The 15,122-nt window shown below is 42.2% G+C and overlaps 1 protein-coding gene and 1 long non-coding RNA gene across 2 annotated transcripts in view; one reads left to right on the top strand and one right to left on the bottom strand.

Moving 5' to 3' along the window:
• Positions 1 to 8,324, bottom strand: part of LOC137561203 (uncharacterized) — a 46,283-nt gene extending 37,959 nt beyond the window's left edge. The window contains exon 1 of the long non-coding RNA XR_011029925.1: positions 8,161 to 8,324. This is a non-coding gene — a long non-coding RNA (uncharacterized lncRNA). The remainder of the gene's footprint in view (positions 1 to 8,160) is intronic.
• The window catches only part of KLHL25 (kelch like family member 25), a 65,229-nt gene that overhangs the window by 5,948 nt on the left and 44,159 nt on the right, over positions 1 to 15,122 (top strand). The window lies entirely within an intron of this gene.

The raw sequence follows: 15,122 nt of genomic DNA, 5'->3' as shown, positions 1-15,122 counted from the left end.
TCTGCATTTCCCCCCACCCACCATCACCCATGGGAGCCATCTGTCTGTATTTTCCCCCACCCACCATCACCCGTGGGAGCCATCTGCTTGTATTTCCTGCCTCCCTTCCACCCACCATCGTCCAAAGAGAGCCGTCTGCTTGTATTTCCCCCTTCGCGCTGTGTAATCCTATGCAGAGTGATTCGCGCAGCAGAAGCCATCACTCACCATCAGCGGGCGCACCGTTCTCCCTTCACTGAGTGCCTGAGCCCGACAAAGCCGTCAGAGGAAAGAAGATTAGATTATATAACAGAGATAACACAGCCACTGTGCAACTAGGAAAGGCTGCAGTAATCCAGACCACATTAGAACAGTTATAGGATAGAAGAAATAAGGATGAAAATTTTGTTACAGAGTCTCTTTAAAGGGAAACCATTAGACATCAGGTACAATGTTTGGGGGGTGGAGGTGGGGACGGCTCTAGACGCCAGGGAGCATTCTATGCGAGAGGGAAGGGAAGTAGAAACCTGAATAACCCATAACCTGTTGGTAATGTCAGATTTCTACTACCTACTGTAAGTGACAGCAACATGGGAGAAAAGTAATGTATGGCTCATTTTACTCTGGAAGAATCATACTTCTTATTTGTATGTGGTTTAAATTTTAAGATTATCGCGACAGTTCCTCTTTAAGCATATACGATACATGATCTATTCAAAATCTGTTGACCCTCATACTACATGGAAGTGGTACTATTGGCTAATCAAAATTGGATGTATATGCACCCTTAAGGGGCCCATAGACCTATCAATTTTCCCGCCGATATACAGCAGATTTGATTACTGTGATCGAATCTGCTGTTAAATCGTTGCGCAAACGTTGCCCGAACTATCGATTTACGTCCGAAATCGATTTTTCCTGTCTGTGCAGAAGATTTTGCTCGATCGCCAGCGGGTCGGGAGTGCATTGATAGCGGTGTTTGAATGTCCGACGACGACGCAATATAGCAACAACACATTACCTGTTCCGCCTGCGCGTGTCCCCGATGTCACCACTGCTCCTTCTCCGCTGGGCTCCGAGTCCGGCAGGCTTCACTTCTTCCTGTCCCGGCAGGAAGTTTAAACAGTAGAGCACCCTCTACTGTTTAAACTTCCCCTGATGTGAAGTGAAGCTGGAGCCCTGGAGCCCAGCGCGGAGAAGAAGACAGCGGAGACAGGGGGACTCCCGCCAGCCGGATCAGGTAATGTGTGTGTGTGTGTGTGTGTGTGTGTGTGTGGGGGGGGGGGTTGGTTTCAGTGGCCGCTTCACAGATTGTGATCGGTTTCATCTGTTGGGATCTATCTGTTGGTCGATCTGATGGCAAATCGACCAGTGCATGGCCACCTTAAGGAGAACCCTGTTTAGGGAAATGACAGCACTGGCATGGGAATAGCCTCGTACACACGCCGATAACAGCTGCCTCTGCCAAGAAACGAGCATGTGTACAGCAGCCTTTGCCAGCAATCAGCCTGGCAGATTGAATCAGCAAAACCATGGACGAGGACAGTGTTCTCCCCACTTACTCTCGCCTGCCACGTTCTGCAACACCATACATATCCCCTTCCAGCACACTCTGTAAGTGCCGGGGGGGGGGGGGGGGGGGGGGGTAGGGTGCCAGTGGTGGCAGGACCATCAGAGTGGTAGGAGAGTATAAGGTCACTTGGTTTATAGCTGAGAAAACCATTTTACCTCTTCTCATTAAAAAAAAAAGAGAATAACAGATGTCTTCATTTATACGGAGGAACTGTAGTGTAAGTAATGTATTGCATTATAAATTATTCAGTCATTATTTGCCCATTGTAAAATCTTTACTCGTCCTAATTTACATTCAGAAATGTATCACAGGTGGCGACACCTTTAGTCCTGTCAGGTGACCTCTGTTTGTTTTCTGGAAGTCAGTAGAAAATATACCTGATCTCCCAGAAAGATCTTTAGGGGGGTGGGGGGCGGGTGTTAGGGGTTCCACATATTTAATAAGCCTAGGCCACACATCACTGGTAGGGCATACCAACATACAGCAATGTATACAGTAGATAGAGGCAGAGTAACCTGAATCTACTGGATTGTACTATATACATTACCTCTTTAAATTGGATTATAAACTAGTACTGTATGGGATCAGAAACAAGCTCCTTTGTTCTCAAATCCTTGAATTTTCAGTGCTGTTTACACTGCTCTAGCCTAAGCTGAAGGACAGAAAGCTATTTCTAACAGGAGTACAGTTGATACTAAACCCAACAAGAGTTTTCTTTTTCCCTACTGGGAAGAAAAGGCTTGTGGCTGTGTATTTCACACTTGGAACGCTTTCAGCTCTGTTCTTGTCCTCAGAGTCATGGAGCCTGCACAGGAATTCCAAAGATTCAAGGACAAAGGCTAGCAAGTTACATTACTAATGTTACTGGCCTGATTTTGTTTGACTTTGAGCCTGATTTACTATATAACCTGTATAACCCCTGCAAATCCCCACAGGGGGTATCATAAGTGATCCAACAAACCTGGAATGGATTCAGGAACAATTTTTATATTACTGCACTAGGAACTTTTTTCTTTCAGGCTATCTATATATTATATTAAAGGTTGAAAAAGATAAAAGATAAAAAAGATAAAAGCTCTCGCTGCAACCTACGGTGACTGCAACCACACCACCATAAAGTCACATACCTCTCAATAACCCTCACTATAATTTGATCTGACCATAACCTCTTATTAGCTAATACAGACAGTCCACTACTTACAAACAACTCAAATTACAAAGTTTCAGAGATACTAAGTTTTCTTGGCAAATTATATAGTACTGCTTTTTTATTAGATATTTTTTGTTAGTAAATGTCATTGTGATAAATAATAACAATAACATTTGTAAAGCGCTTTTCTCCCATAGGACTCAAAGCGCAACTGTTAGGACCCATTCTCACTTAAAAGTGCAAAGCAGTATCGCTTAACGCTGTCTTTTTGCGCAGATGATTTTACAGCGATTAGCACGGTAAAATCACTGTACACTGTCGCGAATCCTGATTAACGCAATCAGTGCTTCTTTAGAATCGCAGAAAAATGCTGCGGGCAACGCGTTTTGCGATTGCTGCTAATTGTGAAACATCTGCAATCAGCGGAAATCGCGGCAGTGAGATCACTGCCATATCGTTACAATTGCACTAGCACTTTGAAAAGCTGTAGCGCTTCAGAGATTAGCGGGAAAATTGCTCATTGAACGCAACCAAAAAACATTAATTGCACTGTATGTCCAAAATTCAGAATTGTCCAAAAGTAAATTATTTCTCCACATTTCACCTTGTTTAACACAGGACTCAACTTGCAAACAAATTCAACTTGCACGCAGTCTCCCAGAACGGAACCTGTTTGTAAGTACGGGACTGCCTGTAATTGTTAATCCAGTCCAGTGTTGACAGATTTGTGAGATTTCCACTGGACATCAAAGGAAAAGACCCATAGATTGTAGCTTTGCATTTTCTCTTCCGAAGCATGATTAGCTACATACCTCTACTTTGTCTCTGATATCCCAATCCTCAGATATTTTCACTTCTTGCCTGTTGACTTACTGCAGTTGACTCCCCTCATCACCTAATGTAAATGTGGCCATCGATCAGGCCACTTATTATTATAATCGAACTGGATGAAAATCTGTGCAGCCAAGTGCATGCCCGATCACTTATGCGACCAATTTCTGGCCGAAATTGGTCGCATGAATTGGTCGGACGTGCTGCAAAATGTAGATCTGACACTCTTATGCTGGGAATACACAGTTCGTTTTTAAGCTGATAAAATGGTTCAATAGAAAATTTCCGACATGTCCAATCTCACTTTCGATTCTTTGGCCCATCGTTTTCTGATAGAAGTGAGTGGAAAAAGATAAGAAAAACAAGAGGACGATAAGAATCGAGAGCTGAGATTGAGCGGCAAAAACGATTGAGAGTAGAAACGCACGGCAGAAACGAACCGTGTATTCCCAGCATTAGTTAGAAAAAGAGTGTCAGATGCAGGTAATGCAATTAGCAGAAAGTAAGATGCCAGCCCCCATGATAGATGCAACATATTGTATAGCTGTGACCAGTAAGGGCTGGTGCACACCGAGCGGCTTTTTGGGCGTTTTCAGATCCGCTTGCGGCTGCGGATCTGCTTGGTCAATGTATCTCAATGGGGTGGTGCACACCAGAGCGGCAGGCGTTTTGCAGAAACGAAAAATGCCTGGGTGAGGCATTTTTTGGATTTCGGATGCGTTTCTGCCCCAATGTTAAGTATAGGAAAAACGCAAACCGCTCTGAAAAACGGCACTTCAGAGCGGTTTTGCAGGCGTTTTTGTTACAGAAGCTGTTCAGTAACAGCTTTACTGTAACAATATATGAAATCTACTATACTGAAAACCGCAGCAGCAATCCGCAAAACGCCTCATAAAAATAAAAAAAAGCGTTTAAAAATCTGCTAGCGTTTTGCGGATCTGCTAGCGGGTTTTGGTGTGCACCAGCCCTCAGATTACATAGCAGTGTGATTTGTAAGTTAATGTTTAGGTATGCAGAACCTGTTTGATATACATGTTCCGGCCAGAACCCGAAGTGTGGCCACTTCACGTTCTGGCCAGCCACTTTGGGTTCTGGCCGGCCAATGTGCGAAGTGGCCGCAGCGCAGCGGCCAATGTTAGAAATGTAATGTTTACGCCGTCTCGCTGCGGCCAAATTGATGACAACTTTCTTAATTTAATGAAATATAGCCGGCGGCAATGTAATAGATGAAGCCGCCGGCTTTCGCACTGCCTCTCTCCTCTTCCCCCCCCCCCCCCCCCCCCCCCGCCTCCCATACAATAAGTAGCAGCCGGCGGGGACACGCGTGTCCCGAGAGTCGTTCGTCGCGGCAGGGGAATCCTGCCGTTCCTGCAGAGTGGGTGCTGGCAGAAGCAATGTCTGCAGCCTCCCCGCTCTGCTGCCCCTGCTGCAACGAACGACTTTCCGGCTGCATGTCCCCGGCTGCTATGTATATTGTATGGGAGGCGGGGAGAGGAGAGAGAGAGGGGGGGGGGGGGGGGGGAGAAGAGAGAGGCAGTGCGAAAGCCGGCGGCTTCATCTATTACATTACCGCCAGCTATATTTCATTAAATTAAGCAAGTTGTCATCAATTTGGCCGTCAGCGAGACGGCGTAAACATTACTGCGGCCACTTCGCACATTGGCCGGCCAGAACCCGAAGTGGCTGGCCAGAATGTGAAGTGGCCACACTTCGGGTTCTGGCCGTAACATACATATTAAATATAAAGATATAGAGAGCTTCTGGAAGTATGACTCACAGGACTGTCCCACTTACTCAGGCGCCATAGGCCTGCTTTATACTATCCTCAGTGGCTGGAGACCATCAGACAGCAAAAAATTATCCTACCAGCCTGGCTTGGAGTTATGGAGAATTGTATACAGAAGGAGGCACTGTTGGCCTTGTCACAGGCACTAGGCTCTCTTTTGGCGTAACATTTAAGTGGCCATGGGTCTTCTCCAAAGCATTCTGCAAGGGATGATGGGTTGCCACCCCTCGTGGGCGATGGATTCATTTAGCGTCTGTTGGCTTGGCCACCAGGTTATGACCCTTGGAATTGCCCCCTTTCCACCTCTTTCTGCTGCTGGAAGATTAAAGGACAACTGAAGTGAGAAGACTATAGAGGCTGACATGTTTATTTCCTTTTAAACAAAACCAGTTGCCTGGCAGTGCTGCTGATCTGTTTGGCTACAGAAGTATTTGGATAACACCAGAAACAAGCATGCAGCTAATCTGTCAGATTGGAGAATAATGCCAGAAACACCTGATCTGCATGCTTGTTCAGGGTCTATGGCTAAAAGTATTAGAGGCAGAGGATCAGCAGGGCTGCCAGGCAACTGGTATTGCTTAAAAGGAAATAAACACGACAGCCTCCATATACATCTCTCTTCAGTTGTCCTTTAACAGTTTGTGGCTAGCATTGCAGCTCAGCATAGTCTCTTCATGCTATCCGCTTTCTCCCTGCATGTGAAATGATTTCTTATTGCTAGTAAGGCAGGTTGATTATTTAAACACAAGAGGGGGAGTTTAATGAGATTAACATTTTTTTTATATATATATATATATATATATATATATATATATATATATATATATATATATATATATATATATATATATATATATATATATATATATATATATACATACACATATATATATATATATATATATATATATATATATATATATATATATATATATATTTATTTTTTACACTTTCGTTTAATAGAGAGGCACTGGACGGAGATAAGACTGCAGGTGTGAACTCGAAGTTTTGAGGTGACCATACACTTTGATTTTTTTTTTCCCTGTCAATATCTGTCAGATTCAATCACTCCTTCCCCCGCTAAATGTATGAGGTACCCCCTCTTTACCAGCATGTCCCTCCGACTGCTGAATGGGTACATGGCCCATTACTGGGGTTAAGAGATCCTGGATTGGCAAGAGCTTTGGAGGTAGCAGCAGAAAGTAGATGGGCATGGGGGGGGGGGGGTCTAGAATGGGTATACCTGTTCTTCTTCTTTTCCCATGCTTCCACCTTACTAAAAGCAGATCCTGAAAATGGTGTCTTGTGCCACGACTGCCATTGGAGCACTGTTGTATGTGACATCACTGGCACCACTTACATCGTGCTACATGAAGTTGCCCTGCCCACATACAAAATTCCTGAACACTGTAGAGATGGCCAGATGTGCCCAGGTTGATGGCTGAGATGGTGAAATCAATTCTCTGCTGGTTCCAATTTCCGTGCAGTCGTTTACAGAAAGTAAAGGCTCTCTCTCTAAAATCCTCTCCCACCCTTCTCTCCACCCTCCCCTACCAGACACTTATCGGTGACAAGATCAATAGCCGTCCATCATAGGTTCGGTAAATAAGCAGTAACAAATGAAGAAGGCAGATCACTGCTACTACTACCAAGTAGAGTTCAATATTCACTACACAAGAGACAGTGTAAGCGATACAGCAAAAACTTCTTTCGTTTATCATGTTGTACATGAGGTATTATGTCACACTGCAATAATGTCCCCTGTGCAGCTGAACTTCTGAGAGCACTGTCCATGCTTATGGGGCAAAACTTGATGCTTAAAATTGGGGTGCAGGTATTAGGGTTAAGGAGGGTGGAATTCCCCACGACTCACTTTCTCACATGTAATGAAACACTGTAAGTTCAGATTTGGGAAACATGAATACCTGCCTGCATTCACCATGTAAGTTCAGATTTGGGAAACATGAATGTTTTGTTAAACCTGCCTGCATTCACCATGTTGCAGCATTCTGTTGTGCTGATGTGCATATGCAAAAGCTGAGCTTGGCAACATCCTTACTATCTATATTTAACAAACACATTTCACTGCCATATATACAAATATTGTTGTGAAAAGGGCCTTTCCACTGTAAAACATGATTGCGATGTGATGCAGTTGTGCTTCACTCATTTTTCATCACCGCGATTTTAATGCAACCTAAGTGTATGTCGCGGTTGTGGTGGGTTTACGATTTGCAATGGCACAAAAAAAATGGTAGGAAAAAAAAATCTGAATTGCTGAATCGCAAAAAAAATCTCATAGCACCAAAGTTGCTTTGTGATTTTTTTTTCCTGTGCTTTTTTTTTTTCGTTTTACAGAAGCTCAAGCACATTAAAAATGCAGCAGGAGCAACATTTGCGAAATTGTGTCACAAACGCATGGCACAGATGGAAATGTTCCTGCATAGTTTCCCTTTAGTGTTAAAAAGTAATAATAATACCTATATTTGTATAGCGCTTTTCTCTTGACAGAACTCAAAGCGCCTGCAAGACAGCCACTAGAGCGCACTTAGTAGCAATTTTAGGGAGTCTCGCCCAAGAACTGCTTACTGAATAGCTGCTGGCTTACTGAACAGGAAAAGCCAAGATTTGAACCCAGGTCTATGTCAGATTCAGAGCCCTTATGCATTACACTACCTAATGTTTTGCAATTCACAAGCGATCTGCTAGTGTAAAAGGACCCTCAACTCAGCTCATCTGTATCTCCCTGTGATAAAATGCTCTAAATAAGCAAGGGCTAAGCAAAAAAGTATATTCATATGACTGTGGGCAGCACAGTGGTGTAGTGGTTAGAAATCTCACCTTGCAGCGCTGGGTCCGTAGTTTTAATCCTGTTAGCTCAATTTCATTGGAGGCAGCTACAAGATGATTTAGCAGAATCCAGATCTGCAACCCAGGTTAAATTTCTCCCCTTTCCAAGTGAATACTCTCTCTCCAGCTGGGAGACAGAGAACCACAAACACTCAAGTTGGTGGAACAGCATCTAAAATCTTTATTTACAACTGAATCTTATATACACACTGATGATGGGGGAAAACCAGATTGAACCAGAGTGACCATGTGAATTATTTGAGACAATAGTACAGGCAGCTTAGACAATAGGGTTTGTTTTTCTGTACACACTGGCAGAGGTAGACTTTGTTACATGTGTTAATTTCCAACACCCCAGGCCCTACTAAATCTTCAGATCTCTGTTAAAGAGCTTTTATGGTAATATACCAAGTGGGTATTCAAATACAGGTTTGTCTCCTGTATGACACAAGAATGTGTTTCTGGCCAGACAGAAGACAAAATGAAAATTTGATGTGCTGTATATCTTTTAATATCAGGGTGGTTCAAGCAGCACATTAATAAAACCTTTCAAATCCCATCTGCACAGAGTTTGTATGTTCTCCCCGTATCTGTGTGGGTTTCCTCTGGGCACTCCGCTTTCATCCCACATCCCAAAAACATACAGATAAGTTAATTGGCTACTCCCAAATTGGTGCTAGACTACGATACATACACTACACTATACATACATAGACATATGACTATGGTAGGGATTAGATTGTGAGCCCCTCTGAGAGACACTTAGTGACAAGACCATGTGTTCTGTACAGTGCTGCGGAAGATGTCGGCACTATATAAATAATAATAATAATATCTGAGCTTAGGCTGTTATGTATGAGAAATTGAAATTGAGATCTACATTAAAGCTGATATTTTCCCAGTGGGGAATTTAAGTCAAAATGATGTAAAAGCCATGTAAAATGTAAATAAGGGGTTTGTGTAGTGATTTCTATGGTGATTGTGATGCCAAAGGGACGATTTACAACAAAAACACTGATACTGTATAGCAATGACTTACTATTGTTTCCTACACTTTTTCATAGTATTTATGAAATTGCTGATGGCAAGGATAAGCCTTGCAGTATTGAATAGCTTCCCCGTAGTAATAAGACTATGATGACGCATAGGTAATGATGTAATAACTGACAGGAAGAAGCATCTGGCATTGGCGTTGTCCCCTTCAGGATGGTAGTGCCTGTGCACTCATTTCAGTCATCACTGCTTTATAAATTTGAAAACCCTTGTGCAGCAGAACCCGCCCCCCCCCCCCCCCCCCCAAAAAAAAAAACACTATACGGCAGGATGAAGAATACTGCTGCAAAACATACTATGGCTGAGTTTTAAAGCAGCATAGACAGCCATACTATCCCAGGGAAAAAAAGCACTTATATAGGTAGATAAATACTTGTTCTACTTACATAACATATGTATTGAACTGTTCACGTTTCAGTGAATTTCACATAATAAATAAAGAGAAAACTGTTCCAGGCATTTTCCATCTTTACTGCTTCTGTCTGAAGCCAAACCTGGCGTAATTTCCTCCCTTTTTTTTCCTAGAAACTGCACTGTCATATCCAGTTTGCATTGAAAACATGTTGAGCATAGCATAGATTGTATTTCAGGAGCTTCTGCAGAGCGGTCCACACTTGTGTCACACTGCCCTAAGCCAATCAGTGAGGAGCATAAATGTGGGAGGGGAGATAACAAGCTTTCTTCTCCTTGGCTATGTACCAGAATAGAGCCAGGCTGACTGAGGTAAGATTCATCACAGCAGAAATATTTATGATTATATTGGAATGCTTGCAATGCAGGGTCAGGACGTAGACTGCATAATAAACACAGAGCAGTAAGTAAACAATTTGATTTTGTGGAGGACAATCCCACTTTAACTCCGTTAATAACAGAGGTAGTGCAGCAATAAATACATACTCTTGTATTATATTTCAGATATAAACCTGCCCCTAAGAATTATGTACTGTTTTCCAAAAATCTGTTTTTTGTTTTGTTTTTGTTTTTTCTTCAGTGATGAAGTTATTCAAGCTTTGAGATGATATAACCAGAGTGAATCATCTGGCTCTTTCTGAGACAAATTAATGATTGCTTAAATGCAAATATAGCCTTGTGATTCTGGGAAAATAGATCAATAGATGCGCAGGTCATTTGTTTCAGATCGTACTCTGAAGATTGGACGGTTTCACTTACATGGGCCCCCTTTCCACATCATTCTGGGAGAAGTCTCTGTTTACTTAGTGGCTGCTTTGTGGTACCTCTTGGGTCCTTTAAATAAGTGAGTCTAATCATACTGCAGTAATCACAGCTCTGTCATTATTTTGATAAGGAATTTTTTATCTTAGTTTTTATGTTCATTGCACAGACAGGAGCATTGATTTCTCTCCTACAGGAGACTAAATATATAATAATGCCTGAACCTGATATAGATCGAAACAAATAAGACGTAATCTAATATTTATGTGAGGAACGTCTCCTATCTTTCATAAGCATAATGTGAAATGCTCATATGTCCTCCAGCCATTAGGAAGGGACAATTTATCTTTTTTTTTTTTTTTTTTTTTTTTTGTCAATTAACTACTTCATGCCCATGGGTATTTCATATCTAAATGAGCGAAACAAATCTTCTCATTCTACAGCTATCCATTTTTTTTTTTTTTAATTTTTTTTTTTTTTTACTGCTTCGTATGATAATTTAAAGTTGCACTCTTCCTTATAATTGCTTATGGGCCAGTGTCTCCTACTAAAGGTTGTTAACTTGTATTCTACTGTTCTCTCAGTTTTTGGGATACTACACATGGGTGTTCTACTGTGGTCTCTGTGAGTGCCAGGACCCCAGTAGCATTGCTGTGGTTAGGTGAGAAAAGTGTATGCAGTGATGTGTGTGTGTTATGCACGTACACACATGCGACAACGATCGTTCGTTGAGGACGACGAACGAACTTTTAATTGACGAAAGAACGACCGAAGTAAAGTTAGTTGTAAAAAGTGTGTAACGATCACATCGTTAGAACGAACGTTACACCACGTAAAAGCACTTAATGCGCCTGCGCATAAAATTGTAAAGTTCCTTGGAGAAAAAGTGAAATGCGCATGTCAAGCCTAGTACGAACGACCGTTTCCAACGATGTACTACTTTGCTAACGATCGTCGGTGGTAAAAATCCGCCAAGACAGAACTTTGTTTTGTAGCGATTTGCCTCGTTCGTCGTTTGCCTTAATAGTCGTTGGTTCGTTTTTGTAACGATCGTCGTTGGTAAAGATCGGGGAACGATCGTTACAAACGACTATAGTCGCATGTGTGTACGCACCTTTAGGGTGTGTGTGTGTGTGTGTGTGTGTGTGTGTGTGTGTGTTTGGGTGTGTTTTAACAACAATAATTATAATGCTAACATTTGCACATAGCTGAATTATTGAATAGGTACTGGCTTTAGCCAGGATTTGAACCCTGGTCTCCAGCAAGGGTTCAAACAATGTTTAGGGCCTTTTCATACTATGGGGGTGCATCGCTTGGAGAAATGCAAACGCAGTGTGGCAGGTTTCACTACATGTAGTGCATTTGCATTAGCGTGTTTATATTGGATGTGAGGCATACTTGTATGGTAATGTATGCCTCACTGTATGGGCGGACCACACGGTCAAGGTACTTTTCAGGCGACTTTTCACCATCTTAATGTAGCTTTAAGATTCCTAAGCTTTGGCAGCAGTGAAATGCCTTTTATTTTACATTCAGTATGATTATGGAATCATAAATGGAGTAGTTGGAGCTGGAGGATTTTTGTGCCGACTCCACAGCCCTGCAAATATGGCCTCCGCATCCCTCGCAGTTCTAGGTGTCCTGTTAAGTTCACTATCCAACAGGTTTGATCTTCCATGTAAATTGTTTTCTTATGTTTCACAAGCTTTTGATACTTAAAAATTGTTAGAATGTGTGCATATTCTGTGGCTTTTTTACTTTAGTTTGTTCCTTCAATAAAACAAAAGGGAAGCATAGAATGTACAATACACAGTGATGCATGCTACCACCCTCAGGCTGAGATATAAAGCATGGCAAACGCTATGGTAATGCAGAACATTCTTTCTCTCAGAACCAAAGAGCAGCACATTCCTGAAGTTCCACTGAGGTCTGGCCTAACAGAATTTGCTTATTACTACAAATTATACCTTGTGTAAACAGCCAGGGGGGAAATGGGACTAAGCTGAGTCCAGCCAATAACACAGAACAATAAAGCAAAGGGGATCTGGAATGCTCTGCACCCTATTCTAGCTGACAGGGTGTGAGGTAAACAGGCAGTGGACACAAGGAAGGGGAATGCAAGACTAACGGGAATATTTTCTAAAATAAAGCCCCAGTTTGTGCATTTTCCCACATGTGAAATTACAACTGAAAACCAATGTAATTCAAGGAGATAGCTAACACTGGAATGCGATTTTTTTTTTTTCATGCAAGACAAAAAGAACATCCTTTAGCATATTTTTGTCTCCTGGTGATCTGGCCTTAAAAATTGGAGAACAGAAGTACTGTGTATATATACTGTATACAGTACAGGTAGTCCCCGGTTAACAAACGAGATAGGGACTGAAGGTTTGTTCTTAACCTGAATCTGTTCTTAAGTCATAACATTGTGCCATCTTTGTCCCCTGTACCTCCTCTGTGCCTCCAGTGTCCCCCCGCTGTGTCACATCTGCCCTCTGTACCTGCTTATACCAGTTTAAAAGCCATTTTTTCTTTGAATTTTTGTAAAATTTTTTGACTTGTCCCCACGGAAACACAGAATCTATGCCGTTCGTATCGGCGTTCGTAAGTCGAGGAATAAATATATATATATATATATATATATATATATATATATATATATATATATATATATATATATATATATATATATATATATATATATATATATATATATATATATATATATATAGGAGGAAATAATAATTTGACCCCTCACTGATTTTGTAAGTTTGTCCAATGACAAAGAAATGAAAAGTTTCAGAACAGTATCATTTCAATGGTAGGTTTATTTTAACAGTGGCAGATAGCACATCAAAAGGAAAATTGAAAAAATAACCTCAAATAAAAGATAGCAACTGATTTGCATTTCATTGAGTGAAATAAGTTTTTGAACCCTCTAACAATAAAAGATTTAATACTTAGTGGAAAAACCCTTGTTTGCAAGCACAGAGGTCAAACGTTTCTTGTAATTGATGACCAAGTTTGCACACATTTTAGGAGGAATGTTGGTCCACTCCTCTTAGCAGATCATCTCTAAGGCCTGGTGCACACCAAAAACCGCTAGCAGATCCCAAAATGCTAGCAGATTTTGAAACGCTTTTTCTTATTTTTCTGCAGCGTTTCAGCTAGCGTTTTGCGGTTTTGTGTAGCGGTTTTGGTGTAGTAGATTTTATGTATTGTTACAGTAAAGCTGTTACTGAACAGCTACTGTAACAAAAAACGCCTGGCAAACCGCTCTGAAGTGCCGTTTTTCAGAGCGGTTTGCGTTTTTCCTATACTTAACATTGAGGCAGAAACGCCTCCGCAATCCAAAATCTGCAGCAGCCCGGGAGTATGCGTTTCTGCAAAACGCCTCCCGCTCTGGTGTGCACCAGCCCATTGAAATACATTACCCAAGCGGATCCGCACCCGCAAGCGGCTCGCAAAACGCAGCCGAACCGCTCTGGTGTGCACTAGGCCTAAATCCCTAACGTTTCGAGGCTGTCTCTGTGCAACTCTGAGCTTGAGCTCCCTCCATAGGTTTTCTATTGGATTAAGGTGTGGAGACTGACTAGACCACTCCATGACCTTAATGTGCTTCTTCTTGAGCCACTCCTTTGTTGCCTTTGCTGTATGTTTTGGGTCATTGTCGTGCTGGAACACCCATCCACGACCCATTTTCAGTTTGCTGGCAGAGGGAAGGAGGTTGTCGTTCAGGATTTCACGATACATGGCTCCGTCCATTTTCCCGTTAATGCGATTAAGTTGTCCTGTGCCCTTAGCAGAAAAACACCCCCAAAGCAAAATGTTTCCACCCCCATGCTTGACGGTGGGGACGGTGTTTTGGGGGTCATAGGCAGCATTTTTCTTCTTCCAAACACAGCGAGTTGAGTTAATGCCAAAGAGCTCTATTTTGGTCTCATCAGACCACAGCACCTTCTCCCAGTCACTCACAGAATCATTCAGGTGTTCATTGGCAAACTTCAGACGGGCCTGCACATGTGCCTTCTTGAGCAGGGGGACCTTGCGAGCCCTGCAGGATTTTAATCCATTGCGGTGTAATGTGTTTCCAATGGTTTTCTTGGTGACTGTGGTCCCTGCTAATTTGAGGTCATTCACTAACTCCTCCCGTGTAGTTCTAGGATGCTTTTTCACCTTTCTCAGAACCATTGACACCCCACGAGGTGAGATCTTGCGTGGAGCCCCAGAGCGAGGTCGATTGATGGTCATTTTGTGCTCCTTCTATTTTCGAACAATCGCACCAACAGTTGTCACCTTCTCTCCCAGCTTCTTGCTAATGGTTTTGTAGCCCATTCCAGCCTTGTTCAGGTCTACAATTTTGTCTCTGACATCCTTGGACAGCTCTTTGGTCTTTCCCATGTTGGAGAGTTTGGAGTCTGCTTGATTGATTGATTCTGTGGACAGGTGTCTTTTATACAGGTGACTAGTTAAGACAGGTGTCCTTAATGAGGGTGACTAATTGAGTAGAAGTGTCTAACCACTCTGTGGGAGCCAAAACTCTTAATGGTTGGTAGGGGTTCAAAAACGTATTTCACTCAATGAAATGCAAATCAGTTGCTATCTTTTATTTAAGGTTATTTTTTCGATTTTCCTTTTGATGTGCTATCTGCCACTGTTAAAATAAACCTACCATTGAAATGCAGGACGACAATGACCCAAAACATACATCAAAGGCAACAAAGGAG

Source organism: Hyperolius riggenbachi, chromosome 3, assembly GCF_040937935.1.
Source record: "Hyperolius riggenbachi isolate aHypRig1 chromosome 3, aHypRig1.pri, whole genome shotgun sequence".
NCBI classification, from domain to species: domain Eukaryota; kingdom Metazoa; phylum Chordata; class Amphibia; order Anura; family Hyperoliidae; genus Hyperolius; species Hyperolius riggenbachi.
Note: the sequence above shows the minus strand (reverse complement) of the source record. Positions and strands in the feature narration are given on the sequence as shown.